General features: G+C 44.9%; 1 long non-coding RNA gene and 1 pseudogene across 2 annotated transcripts in view; one reads left to right on the top strand and one right to left on the bottom strand.

Moving 5' to 3' along the window:
• Window positions 1-23,157, top strand: part of LOC144168833 (cytochrome P450 3A14-like) — a 65,137-nt pseudogene that overhangs the window by 6,909 nt on the left and 35,071 nt on the right. The window contains exons 2-6 of the transcript XR_013322253.1: window positions 1,593-1,689; window positions 1,824-1,876; window positions 2,475-2,571; window positions 5,688-5,813; window positions 10,442-10,683. The product of XR_013322253.1 is annotated as a cytochrome P450 3A14-like (transcript). The remainder of the gene's footprint in view (window positions 1-1,592; window positions 1,690-1,823; window positions 1,877-2,474; window positions 2,572-5,687; window positions 5,814-10,441; window positions 10,684-23,157) is intronic.
• Window positions 13,451-19,386, bottom strand: LOC144168834 (uncharacterized). Its single transcript, XR_013322255.1, has 2 exons — window positions 18,932-19,386; window positions 13,451-13,540 (listed from the first exon to the last, which is right to left on the bottom strand). It is a non-coding gene; the product is annotated as an uncharacterized LOC144168834 (long non-coding RNA).

The following is a 23,157-nucleotide window of genomic DNA, read 5'->3' on the forward strand; positions in this document are numbered from 1 at the left end:
CTCGGGGGTCAGTCACCGTCACCACCAGCACGCTGCATGTCGTCTCTCGGCTGGAGGGTACCCCTACCCTCCCAGGTTCACGAACGCGGGACTAAATCGTGACAGTCAGAACGCTTACACCTTGCCATCCCCCAAAGCCCCAAAGGTGGAAAAAACTTCAGCCTCAGTAAACTTGGCGTAACGTGCTCCACTTTTACCCTTTTTTTTCTATGGAAGTACGCGCACTACAAGAAACCTGTTCGCACTTTTGGGCAATCCGCTTGCCACAATAGTTTCTCATACTTTTATGAGTTATCGGCAAGCCCTGGCTGGCACATAGCTAATAAAAATGTGAGAAAAAACAAAAAAAAATGCTTCAGTTCACCCATGTTTGATCTCTCGTAAAATAGGCCAGGAAGATGGTACTTCGCTGTCATTTGTTTGTAGAAATTTAGTTGTCGCCCAAGCGCATGACAAGATGGGGCATGTTTGGTTTTTTCTAAGTTGATACCCATCTGCTAGTTGTCACACTGTTCCTTGGATTGGACTGCCGAGCAGATACATCAGTGGTCGTTGGTTATTTGTCTGTAAATGACGCAGTCGCCTGTGAAGAGGCGTACAGGAGGTCTTGTAGCAATATAATTTGTTCAAAGTAAAAACAAGAGTCCCAAGAACAGAGCCCTGTGGGACACGTGATGCAAGGGGAAGAGAACCGGGAACGGTAGTCATTCTGTTAAGCGACTGCGTGAATTTGTCAAGCTACGTCACCACTGCATAAAATTCATAAACCTGGGTTTGGCATAAAAGGTTTCGCCGGAAGCCATGTTGGTTATGAAGCAGGATGTTATGTTGGCATAGGTAGGCCATTGCATGGCTATACACCATGTGCTCGAATAAGTTGCTGCAAATTGATGTCAAGGACACAGGTAGAGAATTTGCATGGGGCATCTGAACCCCAAATTTCAAGAAAGGTTTGAACTGCGTGTATAGTAGGCTGACCAGGGGCAAGTCCTTTTAATAATCTTAGTATTCCAAAATGAATTTAACCTTAAAGAAAATATTGGCGCATAAAATACGAATTTTTCTCTCCTCATAAAATTATTTTGAGCGGTCTCAAATAAAAAATGCAAGGAACGCGCAAAATCTGGTTTTCGTCAAACGTGCACCCACGGAAGCTGGGATCAAACTTCCTGTTGTCAGTGCGACAACAACGATGAGAAGAATAAAGCGACAGTTTTCATGTCGAACCGTTTATTGATTGCCCAGTGGTTTTGCTATCACACAGGCATATTTAGCACGACACCTGCAAAAGATAACGAATCACCAGTGGTGGCACTGTACAAGAACAGTTCTATTTTTTGCATACTCTTCTATTCTTCCTCTATTCGGTTTAGGAGCCGCTTGGCCTCATATACGATTGTGTTAGATGTAAATGTGGCGTGTGCTAGCCAAATTCCGCCATCAACATTCTGGCTACCAGCTTGAAGCAATAGAAGGGCTGCCGTCTAATATGTCCTCCAAAATCAACCACGCAAAGCATCGTGTTTTGTTGAATGTTCAGAATGAAATCAGCGTAGCGCGCAAGGGACTTTTCTTGGTTTTTGTCGTTATAGATGGAGACAAAGACATTTCTCGTACTTCAAGAAGCTGGGAATACCGCGTCCAGAACCAAACTTGATATGGGGCAACCTTCTGGAGTACCATGCGTCGGTGAGATAACGCAGAACGTTTCTTTTGCTTTCAAATTCACTATTCACTAAACCGGTTTCCGTCGCTGCCGTAACAGTTTCATTTATACGAGTTTTAGAGTAATTGTGCTCCTTCTTTACATTTTCTTGGTGCAGGAACACTACAAAGTTCTGGGGAGGTGGATGGAAAAATATGGAAGTGTTGTTGGGTGAGTGTTTCATTGTGCGTAATAATTTTTAGTATTTATTCCGTTTAAGGTAGGCAGGAGGCTCCAAATTACCCTTTCAAAGCTACGTGCGTCACGTAGGACGGAATTTGGGACGGAATTTGGGATTGGTGTTTTCTCGGTACGTTCACAAGCATTATTCTGCGCGGTCCTGTGGAAAGATACGCTAATATTTTCCGGCCTACTCTAAAATAAACATCAAAGGAGTAGTGTTCGTCTTGTCGTTTCCTGCTTTTCTTCCTTACGCACTTGTTTCTGAGTCCTTTTTGCTGCCCCAGGAAGATTTTCTTATCAGATAAAGAATGGATTATTTGAGACTTGTCCTGTGGAGACTTGTAGTAGGTGGTGGTGGTTAAAGACTGGCAGCATCCCGCTGAAGATGTTATGCAGAACCACGTTTGTGTGCTGCCCTTGTGTATTCCTCGGGTTGCGCTGCTTTTCAGTTGACCCAAAGAACTCGCTTAATTGGGCTGCTGCTACCCTTACAAATCATAATGCGCGCTTTGTGCTAACATTGTACCGATCGCACGTGATGCCAGCTTTTAAAAACAATAGTGTTTTATTCCGTATTTCATTCTAGGTTCTTCAATGGAGACGTGCCTTTCGTATTACTACATGACCTAGACTTCATAGAACATGTGTATGTGCGCAATTTCACAAATTTCACGGACCGCGGGGTAAGTGAAACATTACATATTTGATTGAATTAAGTGACACATAAGTGAAACATTACACACATAACGTGAGAATAAATGTGAAAATTGCGTTTATTCTTTCATTGGCCCGCCCAATATCTGACCAGTGTCATAAGGAATTTGTGAAACACTTCCAATGCGGAACATGGAAAAAATTGCAGTGCCAGAGGTAAATATAAAACTTTTTTAAGCTATACAGAAACTGATTTGAAACTGTGCCTACTGCAGATTGCGCACGGACAAGGTTGAAGCCTCTGACGTTTTTGATGTGGGTAAAGTAGCTTTTGCTAGGAATACTTTGAGATTTGTCTCGGAGCAACCACTTTAAAGTGCCAGTTTTTATTTTGCAAGACGTATTCCCGGCGGCACAAGAAAAGGTGCAAAGCTATGCCTTAAAAAAAAGAATGAGCAATAAGGACTTTGGCAGCTATTTATGCTTAACCGCATACCTTCACGATCGCCTCCGTCCCATCCTCAAACAACCTCTCCGAATGGTGGTCGCGAAAAAGACAACTGACTGGAAATACTTCTGGACCGAGGAGGCAAAATTGATTTTAAAAATAACATGGCTCTGATGCTCTAATCATACGTAAGGAACCCTGCCCTGAAAGAATGCAATAAGAACCCCGGAGGACATTGACACCACACCACAATTATATACTGCAACGTAGGAAAACCCGTACATGACCTTGTTTAACACAACGCAAGTTTTTTTTTTAATTTCTTCGCGGAGCTTTTCTTCCAGTATTTGCCCCTTTGTCTATGGGGAAGTTTTGCCTCGTAATTTAAATTTATTGTTCTCTATCACCGATAGTGGTTGACGTAATACGAGCCTTTTTGTTGCCTTTGCATTGAAAAGTTGTGCAACTGTTGCGGCTTAAGCTGTCCAGTTTGCGGCATTTGTAAGGGTGATATAGGGCCTGCTGCCGCTGTAAATAACGAGCGTTATGCTTTAGGTTGTGCATTCTATGATCGTGCTTTTTATTTGTTTTCCTTTCTGGTGCCCCAGGTTACCACTTCATCTCAAAAAATATAGTTTGAGTCATTTATAAATAAATAAAATACCATTGAAGGCCGTTTTAATAAGTTCACACTCTCTTTGACGCTGAAATCCTCACTGAAACATGGTTTGAATCTGCTTGTAATGTTTTCACGATTTCACAATAACCATCGTACTTCTAACGAGTAAAGTGCAAAAAATTACATGAAGGACAAAGCAGGACAACCGAGACAAGCGCTGGTCTCTGCTGCCCTGCTTCGTCCTTTGTGCAATTTTTTGCGCTTCACTAGTCAGTCATGCAATACCAAGTTGTCTAGAAGCCCTCAATAATCATACATCATCAACTGCATTAGAAAATGAGGTGGTAGTGCAAATATCCAGCTATCAAGTAGAGTGCTGCGTGAATTGTCATCACAATTTTCTTTAGTTACACCTGACTCCAAAGTACTCACTGTAAACTCTGGTTCGCATATTATTTCTACCTATTATCGCGCACCGGGTGGCGATTGTTCCAAATTTTCTTTTTTTTTAAATTCTTTTCTCGAATTTGTAAGCAGTCACTACAGAGTTATATTAGGTGACCATTTTACCATTAACATGCTGGTGGAGTGCAATTTACGGATTCAGCTTGTAACTCTGTTATATCTTCACTTCTGTCATAGCGCAATAGCTTCACAACTGGAATAACTGAAAACTGCTAGGCTGTTTTACATCTCTTCAGTACAACTTTCGACAACTGTAGCGTTATAAGTGGCGTTGTTGCTTACGCGGTTTATGATAATTTGCCCATCTTTTGTTAACTGAACTCACTAGAAAAATAACTAAAAAATTTGACCAGTCAACCTATAGTCACGTAGCCAAAGATGACGCAGTTGTTTTGAAGGGAACACAAGTGTATTGGAGCAAACTTGTGCTCCACTAACAACTCAAAGAATACATAGGCGGCGAAGCAGCAGTCAACAAAGTAACGTGCGCAGGTGAGTGTCGGCTAATCGTATGTCGCGGCGTCTGCTCTGCGGGAATTTATCTTTTGGCGCGCGTGTTTCTCGAACCGTCGAATTACATCAAGAACACTGTAGATAAAAGACGACTATACTAGGCTACTGGCGTTAGGGCGAAACATTCTTTTTATCAAATGAGATGGGATGTGTGGCATAAAAACGAAAGAATGCAACATGCGCTTCACTCTGGAAACAGATAACACAGTCCGGCGCAGCCAAGCGGTAAAAGCAAAAACATAAATAAACAAATCCAAAGCATGGTTCGCGGCAATATACGGGAATATACCATGAAACTTTATCTTTTTTTCGACAACGTCTGGCCGATGTACCTTGCGATGGCATCATTCACAAAAATAAAACCTGGAAAAATTTCGCTTCTCATACCGTAAATAGGCTGGTGATGATGATGAGTACATGCTTTGTTGTGAATATCATCATCGTCATCATCATCATCACCAGCCTATCTACGCCCACTGCAGGTCAAAGGCATCTCCCATTATTCTCCAATTACCCCGACTCAGCGCTAGCTGCGGCCAATTTATCGCCGCAATCTTCTTGATCTCATCTGCCGATCTAACTTTCTGTCGCCCCCTGCCACGCTTACCTTCTCTAGGGATCCACTCTGTTACCCTTAATGACCAACGGTTACCCTGCCTTCGCAGTAAATGCCCTGCCTACGTCCATTTCTTCTTAACTTCTACTAATATGTCCTTAACACGCGTTTGTTCTGACCCACGCCGCTCTCTTCTTGTTCCTTAATGTTACACCTATCATCTTCCGTTACATTGCGCACGGAGTCGTCCTCTGCTCTGCCCTGTAAACCTCCGTTGTATGCCATGTAGGTGGGCGGGCCTCTGTCAAACCTTTGTATGGCCTTATGTGCGTTCTTCAAAGCCTCTTTGGTGTTAAAATAAATCAAAAGTGTATTATTCAAAAAAAAGTATTTTTCAGCAACTTCTGTATTTTATTCCGCTTTGCGGTTCCGATCGTGCTTCGCTGTCAAAAAATAGAAAAAAGTGGCCAGAATCAAAATGTTGTTCATCCCTCAAAAATAAATAAAATCCCAAAAAGAAAAACAGTTTCCCAACTCATTGCAGCTCACGATGATGACCCACCAAATGCATCCTACTTTGGGGAAGTCCGTGATCCACGCTCGAGGAGCAAAGTGGAGGAACATCCGGCGCGGCATCAGCTACGCCTTCAGCTCTGCCAAATTGAAGAAGGTAAGGCAGATTACAGGCTTTTAATCATTTGTGCGCGAATAAAGACCCCGATGTTAAACGCTTTTCATCATTACGAGGAGAAGCAGTCAAGGCTGTAGCAGCATCGTGGTAGTTACCATTATGATCATCACCACCATTATCGGCTACTATAAAGGATACCACGGTGCTCTCGTTAATAAAACTCTTATCTCTCCCTCCCTAGAAATACGAATGACCCTAAATTTGCGGATAATCGCCGCGTGATCACCCTAGAGGTAAAGCCAGCTTGCAGAAGCATACGTGGATGTCCTACTCCACCGAAATATTTTCTATGCGTAGAATACTTCGCGCAGTACCCACAGTTTTTACCATGTTACGCCATGCTTCTACACACAAATTCCAAATTGGCGGCGTTAACGCCGGTAATCGTTTTAATAGCGGCAATGGAAACAATTGCTGAACAAAATTTTGTAAAACCAAAACCACAAGAAATAAAAATAAAAATTTACAAAAACGAACCAGCAATGTTAAAAATACATCTTCAACATGTCTAAAAACAGAGGCTAAATTAAAAATTTACGAATACTAACATTGGAAACACGTAAAAAGTAGTGTAATCGGGCCAACCATGTTTTAATACCCTGCATTTTCACAAATGTGAATAATTGACAAAAGTAAGACATTAAATCGCAATCAAAGCTTAAAAGCTATAATTGCTAGAACGGAGCATTGAAAAAACACAAATACAATAAAGTATAAATGAAATGGTCACATCAAAAAGATGCATTTTGTAAATGGAGTGTCCGCTGTACGCATCGTACTTGTTGCTCCAAAACTGTAGTACGGTTACGCGTAAACAAAACGCGGAATTATGGCCACGTGGTGTTCATATCCTTTTATGTGATCAACTGACAAATTCTTCATTGCTTCCTTTCCTTTTTTGTTGTTGTTGTCCTGGTTTGTGGAAAAAGCACTGGCCAAAGCACTAACAATGAGTGGTTAGTAGGCGCCATGTTTGAGCCCTCTTGCCTGGAGTTCGCGCCCTTAGTAGGCAACAAAATTGCTAAAACTGACGAAAGCCCATCTACGCCTTGCATCTGCAAAATATGTATGTGGCGAAGCAAATGCACGTAATCCCTATAATGGTGTAAATTTACAGCACTTGCAAATAAAACGAAAGAAAACATAGAAACAATAAAATGGCTCAACATATTTCGCTACTCGTAGCCAAATCTGGATGTAAAGAACTCGCAATTCAGACAAGCGGCGTAAAGTCCTCCGCATTAGTAGACAATCTTCAGAATTTCGGCATATTTTGTGTCCGTGTAAGCGGGAATCATGTTATTCGGCACGTTCAAACATGCCTGTGGTTACTGTGGTTTAGTGAACGGGGACTAGCACAAAAGTTATTTCTCTGCATAGCATCGATTACAGTTATACTTGTGTAAGGGCACAGGGTAAGCCCTATACTTTCCATGCATTTTTTGCAATTTTGAGGTACATTTTTCTCGGCATCTAATAAAGGTATCTGCTTAACGTATATATCATTTTCTTTCAAATTTTGTGCTCTTTTAACTGTACTAGAATTATGAACATTATTAAAAAATTCAGTTTTTTATAATTTTTTGTCCGTTAGTACCTAAATTTTGGCATTATTTTAGTATTAAAAGTTGTGTACCAAAAAAACTCTTACGTGCATATTTTCAATTCTAGTACAGCAGGTGTGACAAGTTATGTAGATAACAGGGGGAAAAAATCAGCTCGTTGTCTTGGAAGATATAGGAAATAATGGTACCTATGTAAGAAAAAAGATTGTTTTGAGATAATTGAGTTTAAAGTAAAAAAAAGAGGTGAAAAACAATACTTTTTTGCCAAAAACACCAATGGAGCCATTTATTTAAAAAGCACCAGCTTCATAATCACTGTCAAAGTCAGTTTTTTGCTTTTCACCCAGTCATTTGTCCTTCCTTGACTATTTTGTGCACCCTCGTACAGATCTGTTCACACAGTGTTTTGCTTGTGGTCAACCTCTTTAAGCCACTTGATGGTGGTGTTGCGCCCAGGGTTTGGTCTGAATGATTTCAAAATGCTGGCTCATGCGTTGCTTCATCATTTAATGAAAGAACAGCATCCAATGTTGCAATCATTAGAGTGTGAAGCCCAAAAAATATGTTTTTTATGCGCAGCTTCGAAGGGCAAATGTGGAAAAAACGTGCAACAGGGTCTTTGGATTGCCCTCGCAGAAAAATCAGCTATGCAATGGTTGCTAAGCAATTTCTTAATACAGCTGGTTCCAGAAAAGCATTTTGATCTGAAACTGGAAGTTTTTTGATGGAAAAAAATGACAATACACCCTGAGAACATTCTTAAGAGGATGTGGGCACTTACTACTTGCTAACGGGAAAACTGCTTTTTAGCGAGAAATAAGACTTTTTATGGCAAGTGTGAATATGGAAAATGTGCACAAGGAATTGAACTTCCTTAATTGCGAAGAAAAACAAAAAGTCATTTTTTCAAAATTTCACCTTACCCTGTGCCCTTAAAGTTCTCTGAAAGCAGACGCGGTTGTTTTAATATAAGGGTTAGGGACTAGCATTTTGAAACAAGTTGCGTGATTACTTTATGCACATCCTTTACTCACAGAGAAAGTGAACCAAACATTCAGCAATTGATCAATGAGATATTCACTGAACCTGTCGCCAGAGGCATTCAATGATCACAAGTCAACAATAGAATATTTCGAAAATATATAGCTTGCGCACCCCAAAAAAGTATTTTAAATTTATAACGACGAAACAAAATAAAAAAGGATGCATTTCAAGTAAACGCTGGGCTCGAAGCGCGAACGCTGCAATAATTACCCGCAGTCTAGTGCAAAAACCTTAAACATGATTTGTTCAACAAGATACGTACATAGCAGTACGGCACTGGTGGCAGCCACAGTCAGTGCTCCCATGTTGTGCTTAAGGCACTGCTTTGGGGTGGGTCTGTCTTGCAGCAGATCCCTCCTTCGCCAAAGTTGCAGTCCAGGGGCGTTTGTATCGAGCCATTCTCTAAACTTGTTAGAACCAAATTCACCAGTGGTTCTAACCACACATCTTCCTGTCCAAGTCCCTTGCACATGAGCTTGTCATTGACATTTGCTCGACCAGCGCTACAAAGGTGTTTTCATTATGAGACGCAGCACGGTATTACGGATGAGTTTGTAGCAAGGGAACAAGCATGAAGGTTTCGTCATATGGTAGCTTCATAGGAAGATAAAAACTGCGCCGCAGCCGCAGCTGAGCGCAAGAGCATGGAGGTTGGACCGCACACTGGTGTATAGTGGTCGGGGATATTTGATGTTTGTGTCCTCAACAACGACAACGTCACTAATGTCAAAGCGTTGCTGCTTGACATGCGCATGATTACGATACACGCGATTTTTTCTTTATAACTGCTAAGAGGTTGTTGAGTGTTTTAAACATGTGAATAGCACAGTGATAAATGGAAGAGTAACCTCGCTTCCTGTTAGAGTATTAGTTAGAGAGACCTTAAGAGGTGAAGCAGATACGTATATTTTTATTGATATGATGTTTTTACCATTAAATTCGAAAAGTTTGAAAGGTCTTTGAAGATTCATTTTCAAGTTTTAATTAGACATAAAGTTTCCTGGATTTCAACACTTCTGCCTAACTAAAGTCTACTACTTGTTTATTTATAGGGTGGCCCAAGAACGATAATAATGGCCGGTTGAGTAGCCAAAGTTCCGTGCATTCAGAATTTTACAGCCCTGGCGTATAGCTGAGGCGTATATGGTGAATGGAGAAGATCGGGGGAGGTAACCAAGTCAGAAAACAACCTGACTATTACTGCGACAGCATCCTCTAAGAGCCTGACAAAGCCAGTGATTGTTTTACCAAACGCACTGTAGCAGCACTTCGTTGTAGTATGTATATCTTCGCCGCTTTTCTTCGTGTGGCCCATTATCTGACTTGTTTTGCGGATGTCGAAGTCACGGCGACCAGAAACATCATTCATGAATATGGAGGCATTGAGGAGGACGGACGTTTCACGTGAACGCTGTTTTGGTCAGTAGGCTTGCTCAAGAGTCGGGAGGTTGTTGCACTTGCATCACAGCGTACGGCTTAGTGGCCCCTTACATAGGCCGAAAGAAGCGCTGAACACGACCTTTGTTTTGGTATTACCCTTCTACGAAATGTTTCTTTTTTCTCTTTTCATTCATATTTTTCGGATGTTGTGGCTTTTGCTTTCAGTATCCCTTCATTCCCATTTTGTCGACTTTTCTATTGTCATCCACTTGAACTCCCTGTCCTCTCAGACTCATCCTCTCACTTTTACACTGGCCTTACCAATGAGATGCAGTAAGCCTCTCGCAGCTAACACGGAGCTGACCTTCAGAGATTTCTTATGGATCACTCATGCACTCATCGTCCCTCTCTCTCCCCCCTGTACAAAAGTATGGTGATGACTCATGAAAATCTGCAGTAAATGCTCACACAAAAACCTCAAGAAAGGGTTTATTTTCTAAACCTTCGTGCTTCTTTTGGTCCATGCGGTTCGCAAGTGCGTCTGTCATTTTACAACTTATGTTTAGTACGTTCTGTAAAAATATCTTTGCTTAACTTTTAAAATGTCGTCCTGCGCAGATGCTAGCTGGATTTGAGGAAGATATGGACATATTTCTGAAGTCTTTGGAAACAAACGCCGAGACGTACGGGTGAAGAGGTCGACATGATGCTGAAGTGTGAACAACTGAGCATGGACTATGTCGTACGAGGATCGTTCGGTATAGAGGAGCGCTTTCAGGGAAAGCCCCACCACCCCTTCCTGAGCGCGACAAAAGAAGTGATTCATGGCGTTATGAAGGGTCCCTTTCATTGGATTGCACGTAAGTTTACGTTTTTTTATAGCGGAAGCTTCAGTAGAACACCTATCAAAAAAGAAACAGGGTTGCATTGTGTTGAATGCGTTAAAAACCGTAATACCTGACTTACTGCTTTTATGCTTCCTTAACGTTTTGTTGGCTGTGACGTTGAGGAAGATATCTGCACTATAAAAACACTGGCAAATAATATTTCCAGCAGTGGCTATCTTTCTCACGGAGGCACAAAGCAAAAACAATGTCCCGTGCGCAGAGATTCCGGGGTGGTGGACAAATAATGTGAAGCCCCCCGCTAGGACGCGCCCCTTATAGCTGTGTGTAGATTTGGCGCGTTAAACCGCACAATTGTTCAATCAATTATTCGCCTCAAATTTATTTTAAACATTCTCGCAAAAATGAACCGCCTCGAATGCGTCGAAACATATTTTCCACAACCAAAACTTCCGATCCCACAGGATAAAAATAGCCATGTTGTGAATGCTTTTTGTAGCGCAAAGTACACTACGCTACTTCGGGCAGTCTTCGTGGGGTGACGAGTCTTGAACCTTAAGCGCTAGAAGTCCAACACCACCCCCTTGAGTAAGCGACCGGAACTGAGCAGCGGCCCGATAACGGGTAGAGATAGGTGGAAGGGGGGACATAGGCGAGGAGGGAAAGAAAACATGGGAGGGACTCGTACGCGGGCTATGGCGGATGATGGTGAGAAGGCCGCCGCCGCAGCGATAAGCGTGCATCACAAAGGAAGGCCCCGAGGCCACGTGAGGCGCAGAACCGCGTGCGATAGAGGACGATGAACAACGGCGGGGCTTAAACAATGGCGGGAGGCGAAAAAGTGCCAAAACGGTATGGTTGCATCCAGCTTCGCAACCTTCAAGTCTTACGCATTATTGTGAGCTTCCCTCATTTTTTCAACGGTTTTCTTCATGTATTTCTGGAAAATCATTTCATTATCAATATTGAGCGGTATGTAAGTCTCTTTACTCACAATTTCTGAGCGTCGCCAAAAATAGTATTTCTAAAAAATGAGTTGCTCTGAACGCGAACGGCAAATAATCAGCTTATCTAGCAGAACGAAAAAAACACAAAAACATAATGGAAACTGAAAGCGCAAAATAGACACGGACAAAGAAAGGGGACAACAGGACGAGCGCTTTCAGTTCAGTTTTGCGCTTTCAGTTTCCATTATGCATCACCAACAGGCCCAAACCATGACCCTTTTGGACAAAAACATAGAGGAGCTCCAAGCCTGGGACGCGATAACCTTATCTGGCCCCGGTTGCACCACATTAAAAGTTTCCGTGCGGTGAAAAATTTTCGTTTCTGCTCGCATGCCATATTTTGGGGTGGCGTTTTACTATCCCAAATGTCCGAATTCGCAAGCTCCTCAGGGAAACCGCGTTGCGGATACAGAACAAACGCCCCGGTGCTCGCCCCGCTCTCCCCCCCCCCCCAGGTGGTCAAAATTAATTCGGAGCCCTCCACTACGGCGCGCCTCATCGCCTGCGTTGCGTCGGCGCGTTAAACCCCACAATCAATCAATCGCTTCTCCTATACGAAACGTTCACCAAAGACGACGCCCACCATGAGAGCTGTGACGTAGACGTAGACATGCTACAGGAAGGTGAAAAATCAGAAAAAAAATTGTTCCGGCATTTACGTCTGCTCATTTGGTTCGAAGGCGATTATCAAAGCGATTATCAAACAATTCTTAATAACTACACAGTGTCTCCGACTCTCTAATCGCTTTCGTTTCTTTGTCGTCTGGCTTACATTACTGCGGAAGTTCGAAAGGCACGCCCCAATTTCACGCCCCATCTTCACCGCAACCAGAGCTCTCCGTTGCTGGTCTGCACCTGTTCTAATCACATGCTGTCACATTCCCTTCTCACGTGGGGTGCACCAGGTTAGCTTTAGTTCCCCTCATGAAAAGTATTGATTGGGCGCAGTTGTAAGGCGCTCTCCTCCCAGAGACCCACGTTCAAATCTTACGCGAACCCATATGTGTTTCTGTTCCTGTATTTTCTACGACAAAGAAATGCTATTCTTGTTTGACGAGATTATGCGGCTTTCGCCTTAAAGGAGGGCAAAGAGGCTTATTGCGTGCCATGCAGCCCGGGAACCTGTTCTTGAACGCCGTGTGTTGGCGCAGCGCCTTATGATCCCGGGCGTTTCAATTGGGGCCGCAAGGTGAAGCTACAGGTTATTACGCCCACAGTCCACGATGACGGCCCTTACAAAAATGGTTATTGAGATTGAATTGAAAGTCAATTGACTTTACTCAGCACATTGTGTTGACAGTCAATTGACTTTGAATAGAAATTTTGTATTGAGTTCTCGTTGAAAATTGGCCGCCGCGTTTCAATTGAAACTCAACGCTGAGTTTCAATTGAAAGTCTATTGACTATAGTCAACATGTCTGTTGATTTTCAATTGACTTTCTGTTGAGTCTCAATACACTTTCCCTGTTGAGTTCCTGTTGTGACGTGTCAATTGAAAGTCTATTGAGAAAAGTCTGTTGAGTTCCAGTTGAGTCTGTGTTGACTCTATTCATTCTCCTGTTGAGTTCTGTTGAGAAATGTCAAATGAAAACCTACTGAGCATATTCAAGACAGCCCGTTTGATTTCCTGTTAGTTTTTTGTCAAGTTATTTCAACAATTGCATAGTAAAGTTCAGTTAACTGTACTAAATATATACTAAGTCTGCTTCAATATTGCAAAAACATTCTAAAAACTGTCGTCAAGGTGTCCAATGAGCAGGCGAAATAGTGAGGTGTTGCATGGCAAAGCTTGCTTTATTGCTCACGAAAGCATCACGGGAGGGCTGGAGCCTCGCAGGGTCCACTTGCCTACTTGACTGTGTAGCCTGCAAAATACAAGAAACAGACTTGTTTGTTTGCACCAGTCAAGTACGAAATGATGATTGCATCCCTTCTCATTAAGCATGCTGGTTTAAGTACCTGGCTATTTTAAAAGTTACCTGGCTTGTATGTTTGGAAAGCAGGGAGATAGCAGTTCAACAAATGTATAAGCTTTCCTCAGATTTTAATGCCGTAAGCCAAGCTAGCCGCATCAATTAATTCTACAATTGGTAGGGAGTGGAATGCCTTTAGTTGAATGCCTTCCGCATTAAGGCGCCTGAAATCTACAGGAACGACTATGTTTCAAGGCAGCAGGGAGCCAAAAAATCACCCGCATGGGTCCGTAATCGTGTCTTCCACATCTTTCAGGCCCAAAAGAAATCCAAATAGGCCTATAAAGACTGGTAGAGCCACTACCTGACAGGAGAAACCCCAAACCTGTGCAAAAGCATACCTGTCAACCTGTGAATTTTGTTTTTTGAAATTTTAATGCTTGAAATCTCGTAAAACAAAATTAGAAAATTGTCAACTTGCATGAACTTGTTTACAAAACAAGCCTTGATTAAAAAAAACTAGGATCAGATGGTACTGTAATCTAAAGTTACTACATCAGGCAATCATCGCAAATGGCTTTATGAATGGATGAGCACATAATACTTTGTGCTTACCGACTAGTGGAAAAAAATACATGAACCGTGATGGAAAAAAAACGTGGCAAAAAGAACGTGACAGGAAAAATACATAACTTGAATTTCGCGTCTTTTACACTCTTGTAACGCTGAAGTATGGTGTGTGCCTTGCAGTACGTTTACCAAACAAGTAGCACTAAGCAGCAGCTTAAAGGGATCATATGAGACATGGGTATATCCACATTTTTGCCTTCATCATAACAATGCCAGAGGGGTATACCAGTATAACAAGGCCGTCTAATGCCAGTTTACACACAAGGAGAACACGAAACAGTTTTGTTTGGTGAGGGGAAAAACATCAGTTTCTGTAAATGAGAAATAATTTAAAAGCTTGTATCCCTTTGCTTGGCGAGATTTTCTATACACTAGCAGCACTAAAACAGTATAGTGATACCATGCCGACCAATCATTTGGGTAATTCCTAGAGGCAGAACATCTCTCAAAACAGATTGACTAAGCCCTCGCGCAATGCCGGTGTAGCACCAGTCAGTGGCACGTCTGATGCCACATTCAGCCAAAATGTTATTCAGTGATTTTGCTATTACTCACACCACATTCAGCCCAACTTATTCAAAACTGCTCCGAGAAAGGCAGTGAGCAGGTTGTGATTAGAAGCAATGGCAAATTTCAATTTACGCTAGCAAGTCGAGCAAGTGCTTAAGTCAAAACTGGTATTCATCAGTTTGAAAGTTTGACGCCTGTGCATGTTCTAGCGCAAGCTGCCTAGCACCTGTGACAAAAATTGGCAAATGAGAAATTCACGGAAAGATACATGGAGAGAATTGGCACTTAGTGGTAAAAGACTAATATATGACAACAGTGTGCAGTCTGTTTCCAACTACTACTAACGCAGCAGGTTTTTTTCTGCATTGGTTTTAAAGCCAAAGTGTCTGCTTGCCTTTAGGGTGCCGAGGTAACACATCAGACTTGTGTAAAGATGTTTTGGGTTTAAACCCTACCTTCTGCGGATACATAGCCTCTATTTTCTAAAAGCAATCAATGAATTTGTTATATTCTTGGGCATTATTTTTTTAGCTGGGATGAAGTACGGTTTAGGCCACATTTGTCACTGCTCTGCACTCAGGGAACGCTCTTTCTCCAAGCAATCGTTCAAATTAATACGCAAATATATTGCTGGCTGCCAGCCCTTTAGCTTGCAAGTATATTTTACCGCCATGTCTCCTAACTGGTTGAACACACTATCCTGTTTGTGACTGGTAGATCTGCCTCTCAGCCTAGCGCTGTCAGGTGTGCTTGCATGGCACAGTATTCGTGCGTTTGTTATTGATCCGACAGGCACTTGTTCGATTCAACCTCTTTCATTTTTTTTTTCATTTTCGTTAACTTCGTTCGTCAAACATTTTATTTATCTTCATCATGGTGTTCTTTCTTTTTTTATGACACTTCGTACTAGGTAATTCATGCCTGCTGCTCCGTTCTGTAGCGGCACTGCATCTGGGATTTTATTAATTCGTCAATTGCCTTCAAAGGTTTTGTTAGATTTTTAGCTTAAGATACATACAAATATAGAACACGCGAAAGCAATACAGCAGCGCGGAAGACAATAAAACACTGATTGATGTCAAAATGTTGTGTGCCGGTACAATAGCCTCCCCCTTCAATTTGTTACACTTACGTACAGTATTTTTGCAAGGCTGAAGTGAAATCATACCCTTTAGGTCGATCTGGAGACGGCGGGAATAAAAACACTGTTCATATACCGACAAATAACCAAGTCGTGAGTATCGCCATTCAGGAAGGTCTGCACAACATTTGTCATGATGAAATGTACAGTATGCGTCAGGCTTGTCTAGGGCAAGCGAGCGCACGGCTCCGGAGCGTGCTGGCGACATCTGCTGATAACTGCTGGGTTAGAGATAGCTTGCCATTGCGCGTGCGCGGATCTCGGACAGGGTCGGGCCGGTCGTCATTTCGCAGGGCCACCAAGGTATATATATATATATATATGGTAGCGAAGCTTCCGTAGAAGCCCATACGTTCAGAAAATGGCGGCCCTTAAGCTGCTCATGGGGCTTAGCGCCATCTGTGTGAGGAGGGAACACTTCCGGCGGAACAAAAAAATAAACAGGATGTGACGCAAGATCCGGTCAGAAAGTGACGTCATTTTGGTGGCATTAGCGGGAAAATTTGACTTAAAATAGCCTGAGCAGGCCTGTGATCGCTGAGGGCTCATGTAATTGCCATGTGATGCAAGTTGGCGAGCCCTTGGCGTGTGTGCTTCAAGTCAACTCCAGCTGAACTAGTACAGACTCGTGACTAGAGAAACGTACTTTAGCATACTGTCGTATGATTCGCCTCGGTGTTTATAAAAAGCATCTTGCATTTTCTCTGAACCTTTATTCTGTATTCATGCCTTCCACTGCTGTATAAAAGCAATCAGTTGTTTATTTTTATTGCAGCGGGTGGCAAACCGAGAACTAGGCACGTACACCCCCCCCCCCCCGACCGGAATTTTTTTTTCTGCCTTGGGATACAGAGCACAAAATGACACTTGACCACTGTCCCAGGCCCCCATTCATATAAAAAACGTGCCCACTCCTTACCCCAATACAAATTTCTACCAACGCCACTGCTGGGTTTAATTGCGTCGCACATACGCAGGTTGCGTGCGTGCCTTAAGTATACATCAAGGTTATATAATGCTTGCTCAGTTTGTGTACTTCTGTTCTAAGAGAAGAAATAACGCATAGTCATGCTATAATCAAGTCATTTGAATTTTATTCCAGGATAAACATAAAACAACTTTACCACACTGGACAAAATCAGCGCGTATACAATAAATACAAAATGTTCGTGGGCACTACATGCATTATGATTTTCCTTACGCGCCGAAAAATTACTTTACCCGTAACACACAGCATTATGAGCAATGAAAGCGTCAACACAAGAACTACTTCGAAACAAGACAAAAGAGCTAGGCAATTCATCTTGACGCAGAAAACCGGGCCGCACGAATGCCGATTCACGAAAGTGCAGCGAGCACACCGCAGCTGTCCTGGCGTCTTATCAAGTAGACATGGGTTTCTACAGAAGTTCACTCAGCATTCACGCCTGCAATTTCCTGGTTGCATTGTTAGGCAAGTGTCGAAACAGATAAGTAAAAAGAGGAAAAATGGATCAATGCAAACGAAAGCGACGGCAGTGCGCAAAGCACATAGCAGGAAAGATCTGGCAGCAGCGCAGCACGGAGCAGCACAACACAGTACTGCGATGGGAATTATGCTAGCGCATAAAAGTGCGGGAAGGAACGAGCACTACAAGCGTTGTAATGCAAAAGAGAAGACACTGACATAGACAATTAAAGCGACTCGTTTAAATTCAAGTCGTACTACGCTGAGACGTCCTAGAGTAATTGACACCACTTGCTCCGAGACAGCCTGAGGTGAAATCAAGAGATAACTGTGCCATAACAAAGGTTTAGACCCATTTTTTTTTCGAAGCACCACCACGTTCCCTTACACAACCCCCGTGCAATTATAACAGTACTATAGTTTCGCGTTACCTGTGGAAATGAGAGGAAAATGGTGCAGTTAAACGCCAGGCGTACGGGAGTTGCTGTTGAAACCTTGTACAGCACATCGTTTCCGTAGGTACCGAGGAAACCGCTCCGCTCAACCGTTCGCAGCATCGTAACGTAGTTCACCGTGCCCGACAGGCACGGTACTAAACGTGTTCACCGACGATACCACGCACCTCGCCACTCCACGCACAGCAAAAATTAAGTGCACACCAAATTAACAAGGAAAAACGAATGCAAATGCGCACCACCAAAACACGCGAGGGGCGTTTCCTAGCAGACGAACTTTAGGAGCGCCTTTCCGAACACTACAAGGCCTGAATCAGAGAGCAATGACATGTGCCATTCTTCAGAGGGCGCTACAAAAAAGGTTTTTGCAAATGAACAACATTTTTGTAAACTATGTACACACTGTGCCTAAATAAATCTGATTCAGAAATAAATATGGTTCGTAAAATATAAATGTTGTTTTATTGTTGAGCAAAACTTGGTTTTTTGTTAATAGTGTTTGTTCCCTCCTCACATAGTCGCGCTTTATTCGCCCCTCCCATAAGCCCCCATGCTGATGTCGCTGGCAATAGGTTCTGAACCGCTTTTCGCGCGAAGCTTCGCTACCATTTATATTTACCTTGGGGCCACTGTTATTTGCAGACGCCACCACCCACGAGGGGCACTGGTCTTCCCCAGTGCCAGCCATGAGCGGTGACAGGCCAGATAGACGCGCCGTTTGACGCGTTTATCGCAGGCAGTTACGTAATCGCATACAGCAACGAGCGCCAATCTTCTGCATCTCAAGCGCACCAAACGGAAAGCACGCAACAAGAATTCACTGCAGGGATTTCGGTCGAACCTGTTGTGCGATTACGTAAGTCCCTGGGGTGATAATGCACCGCGTCAAATTACGCACTGATCTCCGGCGTCACCGCTCACGGCTGGCACGAAGAAAAGAAGCACCCGTTGCGGGTGGTGGTGTCTCCAAATTTTAGAGGCCAAAGCTGAACGACGACCGGCCAGGGCCTGTCCGAGATCCACGCACGCGCAAAGGCAAGCTATCTCTAACCCAGCAGCTATCAGCAGATGTCGCCAGCATGCTCCGAAGCCGCGTGCTCGCTTGCCCTTGACAAGCCTGACGCGCACTGCACAGGAGCGCTCGGAAAGAATGAACTTACCTTATAACAACGTCGCTCCCAGCGGGGCTCCCAGCGTGGTGAAATTGACGGATTCCAAAGCGTGGCTAACAGGGATGGTAACACCTCACTTCGCAAGCTTCTTCACCGTACGATCACAGCGCACAAACACAACACGACACACAAAGGATGTTCACCGGCGGTAGAAGAGCGCATACGATGGCTTTTCCTTCCATAAATTCGATGTATCGCCAGCTGCACTGCAATGTCTGACCTTCGATGCTGGTTGAAAAGATTCGCACACGGCACATAAATCGCCAACAACACGAGGAAAGCTATAAATTTGCACAGAACAGCGAGAACGACCGCACGACCGCACCACGCCGGACCCCGCACATCCGGGATTGCGACCAAGCGACATTGGCTTGGTTTCAAGTCGGTTTGCGATGGCTATGCCACAGCTACGCATTCTTGTGAAAACTGAGCGTGAAAACATTGACACGAGATATCAAAAAAAACTACGGCGGCTTGTGAGTCCTATGTTAATATTTACAATAATTTTTTATAGAATTATTACCAACCCCTCTAGCAGCAGTAATAATATTATATTGCAGATAACCGAACTCGGCCGAGGTCGCAATGTTGGCTGTCAGCGCCACTGGCGGCAGTGGCAACGCCGCGTACTAGACATTCGTGACAGCGCGGTCACTTCAGCTTAGCGTGGGAGGGTGCCAGAGGAACCAAAAGAACTTGTTATCGCCGGATGTGGAGGTGGATGGCACGTCTTTTGTGTCCGGGCGCCCGCTTCGGCGAACTGCAGCAGGAGAGAGGACGGAAGAATTCTGGAAAGTCCAATCTTTGAAAACAGCTTCAAAGTTCTTGATCTGCTTGCGGGCGCAAGATATTTGCTAGGCGCTTGTGTTTGAGAAACGTAGTCCGCGGACGTGTTGACATCGTTAGCGAGAGAGCGGTTCGGAGTGTAACAAGCGGCACGCCAGCCCACTAATTTGTTCGGTTTCTCTTTTTTTTTTTTTTTGTAGTGGCGTGAAGCAGTGTCAGGCTCGTTCTTTCTTTTTGTGACCCTGTGCAGTAAATATGAGTTGTTAATCAGCGCTTCAGTTTGTCTTTCTTCATTGTTTTCTTCGTTTGTTCGTTCGTTAGTTCGTGTGAGCGGCGGCGCCTTGGACTGGCGTACGGAGTTCTTTTGCAGCATGGAGGAAAGAAAAGCTTAGGAGAGGCCCTGACGTCACACCCAGCGCAGCCGGAAACGCCATTTCTGTAAGTCGAATGGCGGACCATTGGCCCTCCATGCCATTGGCGGACTCTTTCTGCCTCTCTCTCTCGGTGCACCTTCTCCGCCTCCTCCGTCCTGTATCGCCTCTCTTGTCGTCTGCATCTGCCAGCGCCGAGCCGGCGGAAATCAGCTGATAGGCAGGTAGAAGGCCGTTTTTCAGCGCGTGACCGTGAACCTAAACGCGCGGTTACACTGTTACACGTCTTCAGTGTGGCCGCAGCAGGTTTGCGAAGCGGCTCGCTCTAACAATGCCGCAATGCTCGGTGCCAGACTGCAAGTCGCGATCGGTACCCAAGGAATTGGGCGTCACTTTCCACCGGTTAGTGCATCATTCCGCTGACAAGTATTGCTGCACATTGGTGTGCATTCATCCTTTGTTTGCAATCGCCGCCGTTTATAGGTTCCCAAGCGATGGAGAACGCCGCAAACAGTGGGCGAACGCCGTGCGGCTACCGGACTGGAAAGTGCCCAAGTTTGCGTTGCAGTTTCACTGGCAATCCCAGAGATGACTAGTCAATTGAACGGCCGTTCTATATATTGCCGCGAACCATACATTGGGTTTGTTTATTTGTGTTTTGCTTTTGCCGCCCGGCTGCGCCGGTCTGCGTTATCTCTGCGCCAAGGGAGGCGCGTGTTCCATTCTTTCTTTCTGTGCCGCATGTGTTATCTGTTGTGGTAGGGAGAGCGTTCCGATTTAACGTGAACAGCCCAGAATAATCTTCTTGGATCTACTATGTTCTCGATGCGAATCGACGTTTCGAGAACCACGCGCGGCGAAAGATAAACAGCCTGCAGTGCGGACGCCGGGGCATTCGATTCGACGACACTCGCCTGTGCAAGTCACTTTGTTGACCGCTGCTTCGCCGCCTCTGTATTCTTTTGAGTTGTTAGGGGAGCACAAGTTCGCTCCAATAAACGTGTTTCTCATTCAACACCACTGCATCGTCCTTGTCTTCGTGACATCTGGTGGAGGTGCTGGGTACTAAGCCTTTATGCCCTCTACGACATCTCGAAGCCGCCAAGCCAGTCCAACCAGAGAAAGCCCCCGACTCCAAGGATTGCTACCCGAGTTCGGTCTTCTGCCAGAAGGGCCCAAGAAAAGGAACGCTGCAACCAACACCATGGTGCAAGAAACAACGTCGCCAATCGTCCTGCAGCAGCCCCGGGAACCGCCATCGTTCCGAGGAGCCCCCGCAGAAGACCCAGAAGAATGGTTGGAGAAACTGGAGCGCGTCCGGAAATTCAACAGGTGGGACGACGCAGAAACGTTCCGGCACGTTTTCTTTTACTTGGAAGATTCGGCTCGCACTTGGTTCGAGAACCACGAGAGCTCCTTGACAAACTGGGCTCAGTTCAAAAGCGAGTTTACTAAGACCTTCACTACCGTCGTGCGGAAAGAAAGAATGGAACACGCGCCTCCCTTGGCGCAGAGATAACGCAGACCGGCGCAGCCGGGCGGCAAAAGCAAAACACAAATAAACAAACCCAATGTATGGTTCGCGGCGTTCCTCGAAGAAACGCAAGAAGCAAGTGATGTGATCGCAGTCGCCGACTTTGAACGCACACCCGTAGAAACATTCAAGCTCCCGCAGCCATTCGACGTGAATCCGGCGCTACCGCAAGAACAACGGAAAAAATTATTGGCTTTGCTGCGTCGCTATAGCGAATGTTTTTCGTCGAGCGCAAAACTACGTCAGACCCCTCTAGCGAAGCACCGAATAATAACCGAAGATGGAGCCCGACCTACCCGACAGTCACCGTACCGCGTCTCTTCACACGAACGGGAAGCCATCCGGACTCAAGTCGACGACATGCTGAGCGATGACATTATACAGCCATCGAAAAGCCCCTGGGCTGCGCCCGTCGTACTCGTAAAGAAAAAAGACGGCACATTAAGGTTTTGCGTTGACTACCGGCGACTGAACAAAATCACGAAAAAGGACGTGTACCCCCTCCCCCGAATCGACGACGCCCTCGACCACCTCTGCCACGCGAAGTACTTCTCATCGATGGACCTGAAGACCGGCTACTGGCAAATTGAAGTGGACGAGAGAGACCGAGAGAAGACTGCATTTATAACCCCAGACGGCCTATACGAGTTCAAGGTGATGCCGTTTGGGCTGTGCACAGCACCAGCGACGTTTCAAAGAGTCATGGACACTGTGCTAGCTGGCCTTAAGTGGCACACCTGCCTCGTATACCTCGACGACGTAGTGGTATTCGCCCGGACTTTCGATGAACACCTTGCAAGGTTGGAGTCTGTACTCGAGGCCATTCGTACGTCGGGGTTGACGCTGAAGCCTGAAAAGTGCCGTTTCGCATACGGGGAACTCAAGTTCTTGGGCCACGTCGTCAACGCCGCGGGAGTCCTACCTGACCCGGCAAAAACTTCAGCCATTGCGAACTTCCCAAGGCCGAAAGACAAGAAGGGCGTGCGGAGATTTCTCGGGCTGTGCGCATACTACCGGCGCTTCGTCGCAAACTTCGCACGCATTGCAGAGCCACTCACGCGCTTGACGAAAGATAGCCCCCCTTTCAGCTGGGAAAACGACCAAGAAAAAGCATTCGGCGAGCTGCAAAAACGCCTGCAAAGCCCGCCCGTGCTCGCTCATTTCGACGGAAATGCCGAAACGGAAATGCATACGGACGCCAGTGATATAGGCTTGGGTGCCGTCCTTGTCCAAAAGCAAAGCGGCTGCGAAAGGGTAATCGCCTATGCTAGCCGTGGTCTGTCGAAGGAGGAGAAAAACTATTCTGCCTCTGAGAAAGAGTGCCTGGCTATTATATGGGCGATTTCAAAATTTCGCCCATACGTGTATGGAAGGCCATTCAAGGTTGTAACAGACCACCATGCGCTGTGTTGGCTCGCCAATTTGAAGGACCCCTCTGGCCGTCTTGGGCGGTGGAGCTTGCGCCTGCAGGAGTTCGACGTTACAGTCGTTTATAAATCCGGCAGGAAACACTCCGACGCCGA

This window comes from Haemaphysalis longicornis, unplaced genomic scaffold (genome assembly GCF_048455015.1).
Source record: "Haemaphysalis longicornis isolate Haplotype H1 unplaced genomic scaffold, Haemaphysalis longicornis Haplotype H1 scaffold_2, whole genome shotgun sequence".
Taxonomy (NCBI): Eukaryota; Metazoa; Arthropoda; class Arachnida; order Ixodida; family Ixodidae; genus Haemaphysalis; species Haemaphysalis longicornis.